This window comes from Nicotiana attenuata, chromosome 2 (assembly GCF_001879085.1).
Source record: "Nicotiana attenuata strain UT chromosome 2, NIATTr2, whole genome shotgun sequence".
Taxonomy (NCBI): Eukaryota; Viridiplantae; Streptophyta; class Magnoliopsida; order Solanales; family Solanaceae; genus Nicotiana; species Nicotiana attenuata.
The window spans coordinates 26,256,883-26,271,024 of NC_031990.1; positions in this window are offsets into that span (position 1 = coordinate 26,256,883).

Sequence of the window (14,142 nt, forward strand, 5' to 3'; positions counted from 1 at the left end):
AGTTGACATGAGTTTGACTTTTGATTAGACGGCTCCAAAATGGTGTTTTGATGGTTCCAATAGCTTTGTATGGTGATTTTGGACTTAGTCATATGTCCGGATTTTGATATGGAGGTTCCTAGGTTGTTTTGGCTTGAATTAGCGAAAGTTGAAGGTTTGGAAGGCTAATAGGTTTGACCAAGGGTTCACTTTGTTGATATTGGGTTGGTATTTCGGTAGCAGTAGTTGGTATAGGTATGTTGTGCCATTTGGGACTTGCATACACAATTTGAGGTTATTCCGAGTTGATTTGATATGGTTCAACATGGGTTTTGGAATTTAAAGTTCATTAGTTCGTTAGGCTTGAATTGAGGTACGATTCATAGTATTGATGTTGTTTGGTGTGATTTGAGGCCTCGAGTAGGTTTGTGTTATGTTTTGGGATTGGTTGGTGTGATTGGACGGGTTCCTAGCAGCCTCGATTATGTTTCAAATGGGTTTCGGGCCGTTACACCGTATTTTGAATTGCTGTTTTTGATGTCTGGTGTTTCTTCATTGCGATCGTGACTAAGGTGTCACGTTCGCGGAGGGATTTTGAGAGGCATGAGATTGTTCTTCGCGTACGCAAAGAGAGGACCGCATTTGCGGAGCTTTAGGGAGGCTGTGCTTCGCGATTTTGATCATATCTCCGCGTTCGCGTAAAATGCGAGCCCGGAAGGGGTCTGTCAGGCATGCGTCTTCTTGTTCATGGGAGCTGGAGCACGTTTGTGAAGGCATAGTTAGGTTGATCATCGCATTTGCGACTGGAATTTCGCGTTCGTGAAGAAGTATTGGCGGCTGGGTTGAGTTTGTTCTTCGCGATCGCGAAGGTATTTCTACGATCGCGATGTGTATACCTGGGCAGACCTTTTAAGTACTCTATTTTGATGTTTTTTGTTATTTTATCATATTTTGAGTTAGAGAGCTCGGATTTGGGCGATTTTGGAAGGGATTTTCACGACTTGGATTGGAGTGAGTATTTTTGACTCGGATTTGTGTATATTTCATGATCCCAACCTTGAAATTAGGGATTGTTTGATGAATCAAATTGAAGAAATTGGGGATTTTAGTAAACTTTTGCTAGAATATTAACTGATGATTTGAAGGCAGATATGAGGCTGGAATTAGATGAAATTGGTATGGTTGGACTCGTACCGGAATGGGTGTTCGAAATTGCTGAGTATTAATGGGTTTTGGGGTGCGGGCCCTATGTTTGGGTTAACTTTTTGATTTTACTTAAAGATTGAAGCTTTATTATTCGAAATCGTTTTCTATGACTTTTATTTATGATATTAACTTATTTTGGCTAGATTCAAGCCGTCTGGAGTTTGATTCACGTGGGAATGGGTTATTAAAGAATTGATTTAGCTTGATTGAGGTAAGTATCTTGCCTAACTTTGTGTGGAGGAAACTTTCTCTTAGGATTTGGTCTAATTGCATTTGTATTATGTGGAACGACGTGTACATGAGGTGACGAGTGTGTACACGAGGGTATTTGTGGTAATTGACTGGATTAGACCCTAGGCTATTAATATGCCTTGATTTGGAGTTGTTTGTTATATGAAACATGTTTTTATTTTGTTGTTCACTCCCCGTACCCTTATAATATTGTGATGATTCTTGTACACATTGTTGTTGAGCCGCCTCTTGTACACATTGTTGTTGAGCCGCCGACTATATCTTGTTGTTGTATTGGTATTGTTATTGTGGTGATGTTGTGGCATGTGTGCGTGAGGTGCGGGTGGTTGTTATTGTTCTGGTGATTAAGATGCACATGCGGCGGAATAAGGGTGGTATGTATATTGATACACTTATGGTGAGATAAGGGGGCTTAAGCGCGTGTTGCTAGTAAGGGGAGATACTTCATTATGAAGCACGCGCGGCGACATAAGGGGGCTTATGCACGTGAAGCTGTTTCGGGAAAATGTTTTAAAAATGTGAAGCTTGCGTGGAATCATAGGGATGACTTCTGATTTGTGACTCGTGATTTGTGATTATGAGGTGTGGTACTTTAACTATGTTTGGGTTAATTTGCTATGCTATAGCATGTTTACTCTTTGTTTCATTTATTGATTTCGTTTCCTACTGTTAGCTTTATATTTATATTCTGCACATGTTTTATATCTAGTGAGTGTCTTGACTTGAACCATATTACTACTCCACCGAGGTTAGTGTTGATACTTACTGGGTACCGATTTCGGTGTCATGCTACGCTTCGACACATTTTTGTGCAGATCCAAGTACCTCGGATCGAGCTGGTTGCTAGTGTGTGGATCCAGATATTGAGAAGTCTTCAAGATATACCTGTTGTTCTCGCTCGTAGCCCTTGAAGCTACCTTCTGCTAATTTTCTTACTACTTTTTATTAGATTTCTAGACAGTATTGTATTTTGAGATTTCGCATGTACTCTTTGTAGAACTTATGACTCCGTACTACCTATTTTGGGATTTATGTGACCTAGTATTTCCATTTTTGGATATGTTAAAACACTTTTCAGCTTTCTTTACTACTTAAATTGGTGTTTAGTTTTGTTGATCTTGCTATGTGATAGGATTACCTAGTCCTAGGAACTAGGTCCCATCACGATCCTAAAGGTGGGATTTTGTGGTCGTGACAAGTTGCTATTAGAGCCCTAGCTTCATAGGTTCTACGAGTCATAAGCAACTTTTGTAGAGTCTTGCGGATCAGTACGGAGACGTCTGTACTTATCTTTGAGAGGCTACAGAACTATTAGGAATGGTTTCGGAATTTGAGCCTTTGTCTTTCTATTCTCTCNNATAGCGGTCAAAATTGGCCATCATATCTTTACCCGACAACTCTTTCATCCTTCTCGGGTAAGGAGGGGCAGTTGTTGATACCCAATTTTTTCGTACATATTTTTGTGCCCAAAATATTCTCAAAATAGCATGTACATGCATATATAAGCATGCCACAAAGTTTTGGTATCTTTCCTTTATTTTTTGCTAAGATTTTAAAACCAATTTATTGTCTATTTTAATACTACAAAATTCAATAATTATTCCCAAACTAGCATTTTTTAGTGAATAATTTATTTCATTCTCATATTTACCCTAAGATATAATTGGGGTAATTTTTGTATATTTTTATACATTTATTTGGTATTTTTTAAGCTAACTGCATATAATTGTAATTATAGCCTATTTTACGATTAACGACATTCTATAATTATAAAATCACTTTTAGTATTTTTGCATTAATATTTATATGTTATTAATTGGTCCAGTACCTTTAATTTATTTTCAAGTCATTTTTTTACTATTTTAATAAATTAAAAAGAGGAAAATTGGCTATTTAAATGACAGCCCTTTTTGTATTTCAATTTTAACCCAAATTTGACCCCCAATCACACCCTAATCAAACGACCCAATTCTATTGTAACCCGACCCATACCCTTTCCTATCATACCCAAACCTGGTCCCCATTTAACCCATTTAATTCCAGCCGTTGATCTAAATCCCTTTCCTTTTTCGACCCATACCCTTTCCTATCATGCCCAAACCCGGTCCCCATTTAACCCATTTAATCCCAGTCGTTGATCTAAATCCCTTTCCTTTTTTAATTCAAACGACCCCTTACCCTACCTCATTTCTCCTCAGTCGCCGCCTCTGAAACCCTCCACTCTCTCAAATTCTCTCAAGGGTTCTCAAATCCTAGCCACCTCTTGCCGTCTCAGAACAGAGATCCACCGGAATCTATGGCCACCAAAGCCATGGGGATCTCACACCCACCCCCTGGTGCTCTTATACACCGGTTTTCTGAAGATTCAAGGCCTGACCTTGAAGTTCTCTACCCAGATCTCCTTCGATTCAGGGTTCCATGGTCGTCTCCGGCTCTACTCCGGCATATCGTGGATGTTCGAGCCTGAGTCTAACTTCTCCGGTTTAGATCCACGAGTTTTCCAGGCCTTTCTCACTTCTAGGTTTCTTCTGAAACCCCAACCTTTCGAGGTTCTTCTGATTTCTCTAGATCTGTGTTTATCTTGGGGTCTCAAACGTTTTCTCAAAAGTTTCTTTCAAAACTTGCTTTTTAACCTTTTCATCTTCCCCGATTTAGGGTTTCTTTGATCTTCTTAACATGCTCTACTGTGATTCTTATATGTTTCTTCAGCTATGTTTCTTCTATGATCCTTATGTGCTTCTTCTACTGTGTTTCTTCTACCTTGTTCTTACGAGTTCTTCTACTGTAATTTTTGCATGATTGTTCTTTATTATGTTTTTCTTCTACTAGGAAATACGTGTTCCTTTATGATTTTTGCACTTATTCCATTAATATTTTCTTTTTGCTTGACTTACTTGTCTTCATCTCCAGACTCGATTAATGGTAAAAAACCCTAGAATTTGGGGTTCACTCGAGTTTTGAGATTATTTGTTATGTGATTTGTTTATTTCTTATCTCTGCACGTGTTGATTTCAAAACCCTAGTCTCTTTGGACCTATTTGAGTTCCTGAAGTTGTTTCCTCTACTGTTCGACTGAGTTTCGAAATCTTTGTGTCAACTTTGTTTCTTCATACGATTCTGACCTCTTTACTTGACCTTTCGCATGCTATTCCCTCTTCTCTGAGATGACTACCATGTTCCTATGGTCCTCTACTCACTGATTTTCTTTGATTGCATGACACTCTTCTTTGTCTTAAATCCAGCCTCGCATGCTTAATGTTTATGCACTCTTTATAGGTCAAATTTCCCTCTCAAAATAACCTTGATTGTGGACTGATTTCAAATCTCTTTGTGTAACTTTGATTGCACTCTTGAATTGATTCTTTCCTTTATTGTTTTGATTTCCTTTGTTTCTTGGACTTGTTGAAATATTTTTCTTTCGACCCTGCCTTTCTACTTTAGTTGATTTGATCCCATTACCTTAATTACATTAGTATGGGATTCTTACAGGCCTTTCCTTAATTAAGGTCTAATGAACTTAACCCCTAATACATGTGGTATACTCGTACTGTGCTGAAAATATTTCTTTATTTGTCATGTCCAGCCCTGCGTGATTTCTTTCCTTATTTATCACTTGCATGCTACCGTTTGGCTTAATTGCTTTATTAAAGGAAGTCTTTGATACTGATTTGATTTTAATAAGACACATATTCCTCAAATTATGTCAGAGTTACAGTCCTTACCTTATTTCTGCATGTTTCTCACACTATAAATACCTGCTCTTTTATTAACACCCAACACAACAAAAACACGAACACTGGAGTCTTTTTTGCACTCACACTCACACACAAAGTATTCTCCCTTGCTGTTTGTGCTATGGCTTCTTTGCAAGACTTCTGCTCTCTTTTGCGTGTCTCTTTCTGAAACTGGTATGCCTTTATTTATACTTTTGCCTCATCCCTATGTCTTTATTCTGTAGTCTCATTCTTTTGTGTGGTTTGCTGTTCATGCTTCGTAACTTATGCTAAGTATTTTTCCTTTCTTTGCTTCTGTTCTCATATGAATCCCTACCCCTAATCCCCTTTATGTGTCGAGTTGAAACCTTGGCCTGACAGTATCCCAATTACTGCCCAAGCCATGGTTTGACCTTCAATAGGTCCTGACTCTCCATTGTTTGGCTAGTGGGCTGGTCAAGGGTGTGCCAGCATTCTATGTTGCTGGGCATGACCACCAACCTTCCTTAGCATCCCTTAATCCCCTCTATTGCACTTACACTTGTTCCTAGATTCTATGTTCTGCCCCCCATCCAATGAGCCTTGCCTTGGGACCTTGAGTTCCCTCTGAACTTGGACATTGGAGGGATGAACCTTCCACACCGCACTTTAATTCAGTTCTGTAATGATATCTGGGCGTAAGCATTGTCTGGAGTTCTTGAAACTCCTTGGAACTTTGACACATTCCAGGTAAGGGAAAGGCCTTGGAACTTGATCCCGACAGTTGGCTCACATCATATTGTTAGACCTTGGGTCTGAATTAGGCTCATTTGATGCAGCTTAAAAGCTTTGATGTAATTTTATTTTCTGTTTGATTCATTTGGTCTGTAATAATTTTGTAATAACTTATGGGTTTTAGTAAAAAGGGGAGGGCTATCTGTGTATGCATAAGGGTAGATATCCTGCCTATAGGAGTTTTTTTTTCTTTGAATTTCGGCACTTTCACATATAGAAATCATGCTTATCTCTGCACTTTCATCTATAGAAATCATGCTCATAAGAACTCTGCATATCATATAGATATCTTGCTCATAAGAATTCCGCATGTAGGAACCATGTCTTTAAGATTATGCATTTTTGCATCCATCATTAGGAAAACAGTTGTAGGTCAAAATATTAATCAACTGCATCTTAGATACCATGCTCGTAGGATTTTCTGCACTCTTGCTATGCCTGTAAAAAGTGTTTAAAATTAACAACGCTTGAAAACATTCCTATAGGAACTATTAACCCAATCTGAATCACTCGTTTTAAGATCAGTCCTTTAGTAGTAACCAGATGCAGAACTCGTATCATTTCGTTAAAACTGGCAACTTTCAGTAATCAGTTCACTTCCTTATTCCTGAAACCAGTAGATACCATCACTTAGGGAAACAAGTAAGTGGTTAATTAATTGCACCAGTCTTCGATAAGTTGCAGCTAGGCGAGCCTAATGCGAACTTCTTATCTAAAAATATGTAACGAACCAACCTGCCTAATGTTAAGCATAATTTGGACCTAATCAGTATGTGTAAGACGTGCTAAACTACATGATTTGTGTGATTAAAGGAGGTTTGTCTGAGCCTTAATTGCTTTTGTGCTCCCATAACTGTCTTATGTGTTTTGCCTGACGCCTTAGTATTTTAACTTTTTGAAACTCTAAAAATCCAAGCTCCCTCCCTTTAGGATTAGTGGTCTTAAAGCCTCCCTCCAGGACTGATAGGTGGGACGGATAATAGCACGCTGTAGGTAACGACACCATTTCGCGCTTAATACCTTATCGGGGTGGGAAGGGTAGACATGGAGATGATGATCACACGATAACACTACGCGTACGATTGGTTACCGGTGTTGTGTGGATGATCCATGTGATTTATAAACCTAGGACCCCTTGCCCTATGTTACTTTGTTTAATATCAACAAATTCTTTCTTTTCAATCACCCAAAACTCCCCTTTATTTTTTTTTTACTGCATTATCCCTTTTCCTTCTTTGTTTATAAGTTCCAACATGCTTGTTAGCAACCCTTATGTGTAAATTTATTTGCATACTTGTTTACATTAAAGTCACAACATAGCATGACCGGGAACCACACTAGTGGATCTTGAGGGGTGCCTAACACCTTCCCCTCGAGATAATTTCTACCTTACCCGATCTCTGGTTTTCCAATTCAAAACCCTTCTTAGTGTCCTAATGCACTCAATCATTAGGTGGCCACTCTTCGATTCCAAAAACCCAATTCCCAAACGGGAATAGTGTTGTCTTCCCGAATGTCGTAAACCCGATTTCGCGAGAAAAGGGGGCGTCGACAGAGAGGCCGTGCTAGGCCCACACTGAGGAGCCACCGGTAGCTCCAGTTGGGGAGCAGGCACCTGACACGCTTGTTGCTACCCCTGGACTTCAGGATACCTTAGCGCATTTTCTAAGCATGTTCGGTACTTTGGCTTAGGTGGAATTGATCCCAGTTAAACCAGCTACTTCTCAGGCTAGGGGAGGAGCTCAAACTCCCGCTCCCCGTACACCAGAGCAGGGGGCCCATGTTGAGGAGGCTCTAGGTGCTATGCCGGTACAGCGCATGACTTCGGTTCAGCCTGAGGTCAGACCAAAGGCATCTGAGGAGGAACAGAAAAGGTTAGAGAGGTTCAAGAGATATTCTCCTCCTACGTTCAGTGGCACAGTATTAGAGGATGCACAGGGCTTTCTAGACCAGTGTCACTGTATTCTTCGCACCATGGGCATAGTAGAGTTGAGCAGGGTCGACTTTAGTACCTTCCAGCTGACGGGGTCGACATATAGATTGTAGCAAGCTTATGAGGAGAGTAGGCTAGTTGATGCAGCGCCACTCACTTAGGCTCAATTTTCTGATCTATTTTTGAGAGAGTTTGCTCCACAGACCCTTAGGGATGCGTGCACTGAGTTCGAGCGGTTGCACCAGGGAACTATGACTGCGTCCGAGATTGCTATGACATTCAGTGAGTTATCTCGTCATACACCTGCCTTGGTTTTTGCCGTTCTAGAATGGATCCACGGATTTATTGAGGGACTTTGATATAGTCTCAGATTTGGGACAGAACGGGAGTTGGAGACTGATACTCCATTTCAGCAGGTTGTGGAGATCGCTCAAAGGTTGAAGCATATGTGTGGCCATGGGAGGGATAATAGGGAGGCGAAGATGCCTAGAGATTTTGAAGTGTGTAGCGGTTCCCACTCTACATCTTCAACTCGTCATGGCAGAGGTTTTATTGGTCGACCAGTTCATTCTGCACTTCAGGCTACGCGTAATGCTCCATCTATTTAGGGACCTCAGAGTACCCATTTTGGATAGCCATCTTCCAGTGCACCATCTGTACGAGGTTCCTACAGTGGTTATTCAAGTTGTCCGGGTCAGACTCAGTACCAGCAGCCACACCTCAGAGGGGTTGTTTAGGGCATGGTGATACTAGGCATATGGTGAGGGATTGTCCAAGACTTAGGAAGGGTGGACCTCTATAGGGTACTCAGGCTATGGTTTTTGCTCCAGTTGCTACTCTATTTTCACAGCTAGCTAGGGGTGGGGGATAGGCAGGTAGAGGACGTCCTAGAGGGGGAGGTCAGACCCGTTGTTATGCTTTTTCGAGTAGGACCGAGGCTTTTGCATCAGATGGTGTCATCACAAGTATTGTTCCGGTTTGACATACAGATGCATAAGTTTTATTTCATTTGCGTTCCACTTATTTATATGTGTCATCCTATTTTGCTTCATATTTGGATATGTCTCGTGATTCTTTAGATTCCTGTGTTTATGTGTCTATGCCTGTTGGGGATTCTATTGTGGTAGACCATCTCTATCGTTCATGCTTGGTCACTATTGGTTTATATGAGACTAGGGTTGATCTTCTGTTACTCAATATGGTGGACTTTGATGTGATTTTGGGCATGGACTGGTTGTCACCATATCACGCTATTCTTCATTATCACACTAAGGTTGTGACATTGGCTAATTGGAGTGGAGAGGTTCATTGGTTCATGTTCCTTGTAGGGTGGTGTCTTTCCCGAAGGCACGGTAGATGTTTAAAAAGGGGTGCTTAACATACTTAGCCTTTGTGAGGACACTCCTACCGTTGAGTCAGTTCTGGTAGTGAGAGAGTTTGCAGATGTTTTTTTAGCAGACCTACCCGGCATGTCGTTCGATAGTGATATTGATTTTGGTATTGACTTGGTGTCGGGCACTCATCCTATCTCTATTCTACCATATACCATGGCACCAGTGGAGTTGAATGAATTAAAGGAACATCTTCAGGAGTTACTTGATGAGGGTTTTATCAGACCGACTGTCTCGCCTTGAGGTGCTCTAGTTCTATTTGTGAATAAGAAAAACCGTTATATGAGGATCTGTATTGACTACAGGTAGCTGAACAAGGTTACTATCAAGAACAAGTACCCACTACCGCGTATTGATGATTTGTTTGATCAATTTTAGGGTACTAAAGTATTCTCGAAGATTGACTCGAGATCAGGATACCATCAGTTGAAGATTCGAGCTTCAGACATTCCGAAGACAACTTTCGGGGCCCGTTATGGTCACTATGAGTTTTTGGTGATGTCATTTGGGCTGACTAATTCCCCAGCAGCTTTTAAGCACTTGATTACCAATGTGTTCCAGCCATATCTTGATTACTTCATCATCTTGTTCATTGATGCTATATTGGTTAATTCTCACATCTAGGAGGATCATGAGCAACACTTGAGGATCATGCTCCAGACTTTGAGGGAGAAGAAGATATATGATAAATTCTCCAAGTGCGAGTTTTTATTTGATTTGATGGCATTCTTGGGCCACGTTGTCTGTAATGAGGGGATTAAGATGGATCCAAAGAAGATTGAGGCAGTTCATAGTTGGCCCCGACCTTCTACCGCTACTGAGATTTGGAGTTTTCTAGGCTTGGTTGGGTATTATCGGTGTTTTGTGGAGTGGTTTTCATCCATCGCAGCTCCTTTGACTAAATTTACCAAAAGGGTGACCCATTCAAGTAGTCCGACGAATGCGAGGAGAGCTTTCCGAAGCTCAAGACTACCTTGACCACCGCTCTGTCGATGCGCCATTTTTCTCGCAAAATCGGGTTTACGACATTTGGGCGGACAACTCTTTTCCTTTTGGGAATTGGGTTTGAGATTTAGAAGAGTCGCCACCTAATGATTAAGTGCATTAGGACACTAAGAAGGAAATAAAAAGAAGAAGAACCAGAGAATGGGTAAGGGCTTGAAATTATCTCGGGGGGAAGGTGTTAGGCACCCCCAAAGATCCACTAGTGTGGTTCCCGGCCATGCTATGATTGTGACTTTAAATATAAACAACAAATAAACATACAAGACAATTCTCACATAGCGATTGCAAGTAGGGGAAGTATAAAAGTTAAATAAACGAGCTGAAATTTGGGACTAGGCGATTTCATAAGTTAGTTAAAGAATATACAAGTGCAGAAAAATGGGGGTCGAATAATTGATACAAATAATCAAACAAAGGGATGAAATGGGGTGGAAATTTGGGAGAGAAAAACAATACTGGAAAGTTAAAGAGATTTTAAATGATTAAAGAAAAGGACGAGGTTTAAAAGAACTGAAAACTGACAGTTTTAAAAATTCTGAAAGAAAGAAGTAAACACATAAAGAGGGAGGGGGGTCCTAGGCTTATAAATAACATGGATCACCCAAGCAACACCCGGTAACCAATTATACACGTGGTGTTATCGCGTGATCATCATATCCATGTCTACCCTTACCCACCCCGTTAAGGTACTAAAACGCGGAATAGTCTCGTTACTTATTGCATGGTACTACCCGCCCCAATCCTATCAGTCCCGGAGGCAGTTGGGACTACTAATCCTAGAGGGAAGGGATATTGGCTTTTGAAGTTTAAATGGAAAAAATCTAGTGCGACAAACAAAACACGTATAGCAGTTAAGGGGAAAACACATAGCAGTTAAGGCTCAAATAGGCCTCCTCATTCAAAGCGGAAATTGTTTAGCATGACATACAAGTACTGGTTACGTCTTTAATTAAACTTACGTAAAGGGGTGGCTGATTTATTACATATTTTCAGATAAGAAGTCCGAATTAGGCCTGTCTGCTGGTTGTAATTATTAAAGACTCGTATAATTAATTGATTACCTAATAGTTTGCCTAGGTGAAACCTATAGGCATGATGTCTAACAAGGTCAAGCATACTGATTTTAAGGAAGATTACTGACTTTAGAAATAAACCGATTATGCGGATATTAATAACATTATTACTTATTTTAGACTTGCGGATGAATCAGATTTAAACGATTGCTCCTATAGGCATGAATTCTAAGCGTTACTGATATTAAAACGGTTATGTAAGTGCAGGAATCCTATGAGCATGGTATCTAGGATGCAATTGATTATTCCTTAACCTATGGATTGTTTGCCTAATTTCATATGCATATGGAGAAGTGCAAAAACTTATAGGAATGGCTTCTATATGATGAAATGCATAAATTATAGGCATGATTTTTATATGCAGTATTGAAACAAACTATAGGCAGGATCTCTATATGGGAAAATCTATAAGCAGGATCTCTATATGCAGTAATGAAATGGCTTATAGGCAGGATTTCAATATGCAGATACATAGACGAAAAATGTTGTGATTGCAGAAATAAAGACCTAAAACATGATATCTACCCCCATATGCATATCATGAGAGACCCTCCCCCATTTTACTATACACTCCACAAGTATTACAAGATTATTACAACTTGAATGAATCCAGAAAAGTAAATAAAAATTACATCAGAAATTAAAATTCCAACCAAGGAGAGCCTAATTCAGACTCCTAGTCTGAAACATGAAATAAACCAACTTCCAACTATCAGATTTCAAAAGCATTTCTCATCATTTGGGTGTGTCAAAGTTCCAAGGAGCTTCATGAACTCCAGGCAGTGCTTACACCCAGTTACATTTGCAGGATCAAATTATAGTGCAGTGTGGAAGGGCCAGAGCTTACAGTCTAAGAATAAGTGTAAGTGCAATAGAGGGGGAATTAGGGAATGCCATGACAAACTAGTGGTCAGCCCAGCAATTAGGATGCTGGCACACCCCTGACTAGCCTGTCAGCTTGAATTTGGGTGTTAGGACCTATTGAAGGTTAGGTTCAAACCTGGGCAGTAACTTGGATACTGCCAGGCCATGAACATTAACTCAGCACACAAAAGGGAATGGGGGTATGGGGGATTTATATCAAGCAGTAAACATAAAAGGAAGTAATATACAGAACATGAGCAGCAAGGTAGACAGGAATAGAGAAACTGTAAAGTAAACACATAGGGAAAGAGCTGAAATCAAAATGGAGACATACCAGTTTCAGGGAAAACAAATAAGTAAAAACAGCAATCTTGAAAAGCCAAGTTGCAAGCAAAGCAGTACAAAAGTCTCAGCAGAGAGTAGAGAGTTTGAAAGAGTATTGTGATTGAAAGTATGTGTGTGAGAGTATGAGTATTGGACTTTAGGATTCAGAAGTTCAAAGTTCTAAAGTTGTAAAGTTTTCAAAGCTTAAAAGCCTTTTTTTTCAGTGCAGAAGGGTCGAGCCCCTTTTATAGTGCAGCAAATAAGCAAGAAAAAGGTAAGGAAATAACATTGTAATCAGTCTCCCTTTAGTTAAGGGATTCTGATTTCAAACGGGTAAAAACAATTAAGGAAAGGGGTTCGAAAAACATTTTTCTAGCAGTATAATAAAGGGTAAGCACATAGAAGCTATTTAAGGCAACAAACTAATAGTACACGGTTTGTAAAAAAAAAAGGAAAGGGTATCAACCAGTAAAATCAAAATTTCAGACTTTTACTTGAATAAATCAAGTCAGGAAAGGGGTAAAGAAAGGTTCAAGTACGGAAAATCAGTAACAATCAAGTGAACACAATTAAAGGAATTCGGAATCAATTAGTAGTTGGCAAAACCTTTTTTTGAAAGAAGAGTTCTCATATATAAAATACACAAATATGTAAATCAAGAAAAACTGTCAAGTTATTTAGAAGAGAGTTTAATCAAAGAGAAGTTCAGAATCATAAGCAAAGAGATACCGGTTCAATTTGCAGACTCATAGTGGGTCTGAGAGTCCAGGGTCCCAAAGTGGAACCCTAACTCAAACACAAAATCGAAATCGTCAAGGGAAACCCCCAAATCCTAGGGTTTCACAATTAAGTCAGACATGGAGGTGAGAAAGCAAGCCATTTGTTTCAGAACCTCAGCAAAACAGATATGATAGCATGCTTGAACGACAAACGAAGAAAAATCATGAAGAACATATTTGAGAAAACTCATAACCTAAACAAGTTCAGAAAGGGGAGATAATACAAACTTGAACACAAGTAGATGAAGCATGTAAGAACATGAACAGAGTCCAGTAAAAAAAATCAAATAACTTAACGGTAGACACATATAGTAAAAGAGTAAAGAAAAGATAGCAAAGATTAACAGGAGTAACATGTATAGTAGAAAAGAAAAGGTAAAAGACAGTACATGCGTAAAATAAAAGAAATCACACGAGCAGGGTATAGACAAACACACATAAAGCAAAGAAGAAGAAAAATCAGAAAGATTTTTATCCAAAAATCCTTTCAGAAACCCTAAAATCGGAGAGAAGCGATTTTGACAGAACTTTTGGGGAAAACACTTTAGATGGCAAGAAAAGCATAGATACAGTATAGATCTAATCAAATAATGGTGAAAGAACCTCGAATAGCTTAGGGTTTCGGAGAAACCCTATAAATGAGAAAGGCTTGGAAACAGGTCCGATCTTGAGTCGGAGAGGTCAAGAATCAGGTTCCTGAGCCTTGAATCTGCCGGAGCATGGCCGGAGAAGCCATGGAATCAAAGATCGGAGAAGATCGGAGGGAGAACCATCGAAGTCGATCTTCCAGACTTCGAACATTCAAGGTCTAATGGTGGAGAGGGTGGGTAGATATCATCTATGGCCTGG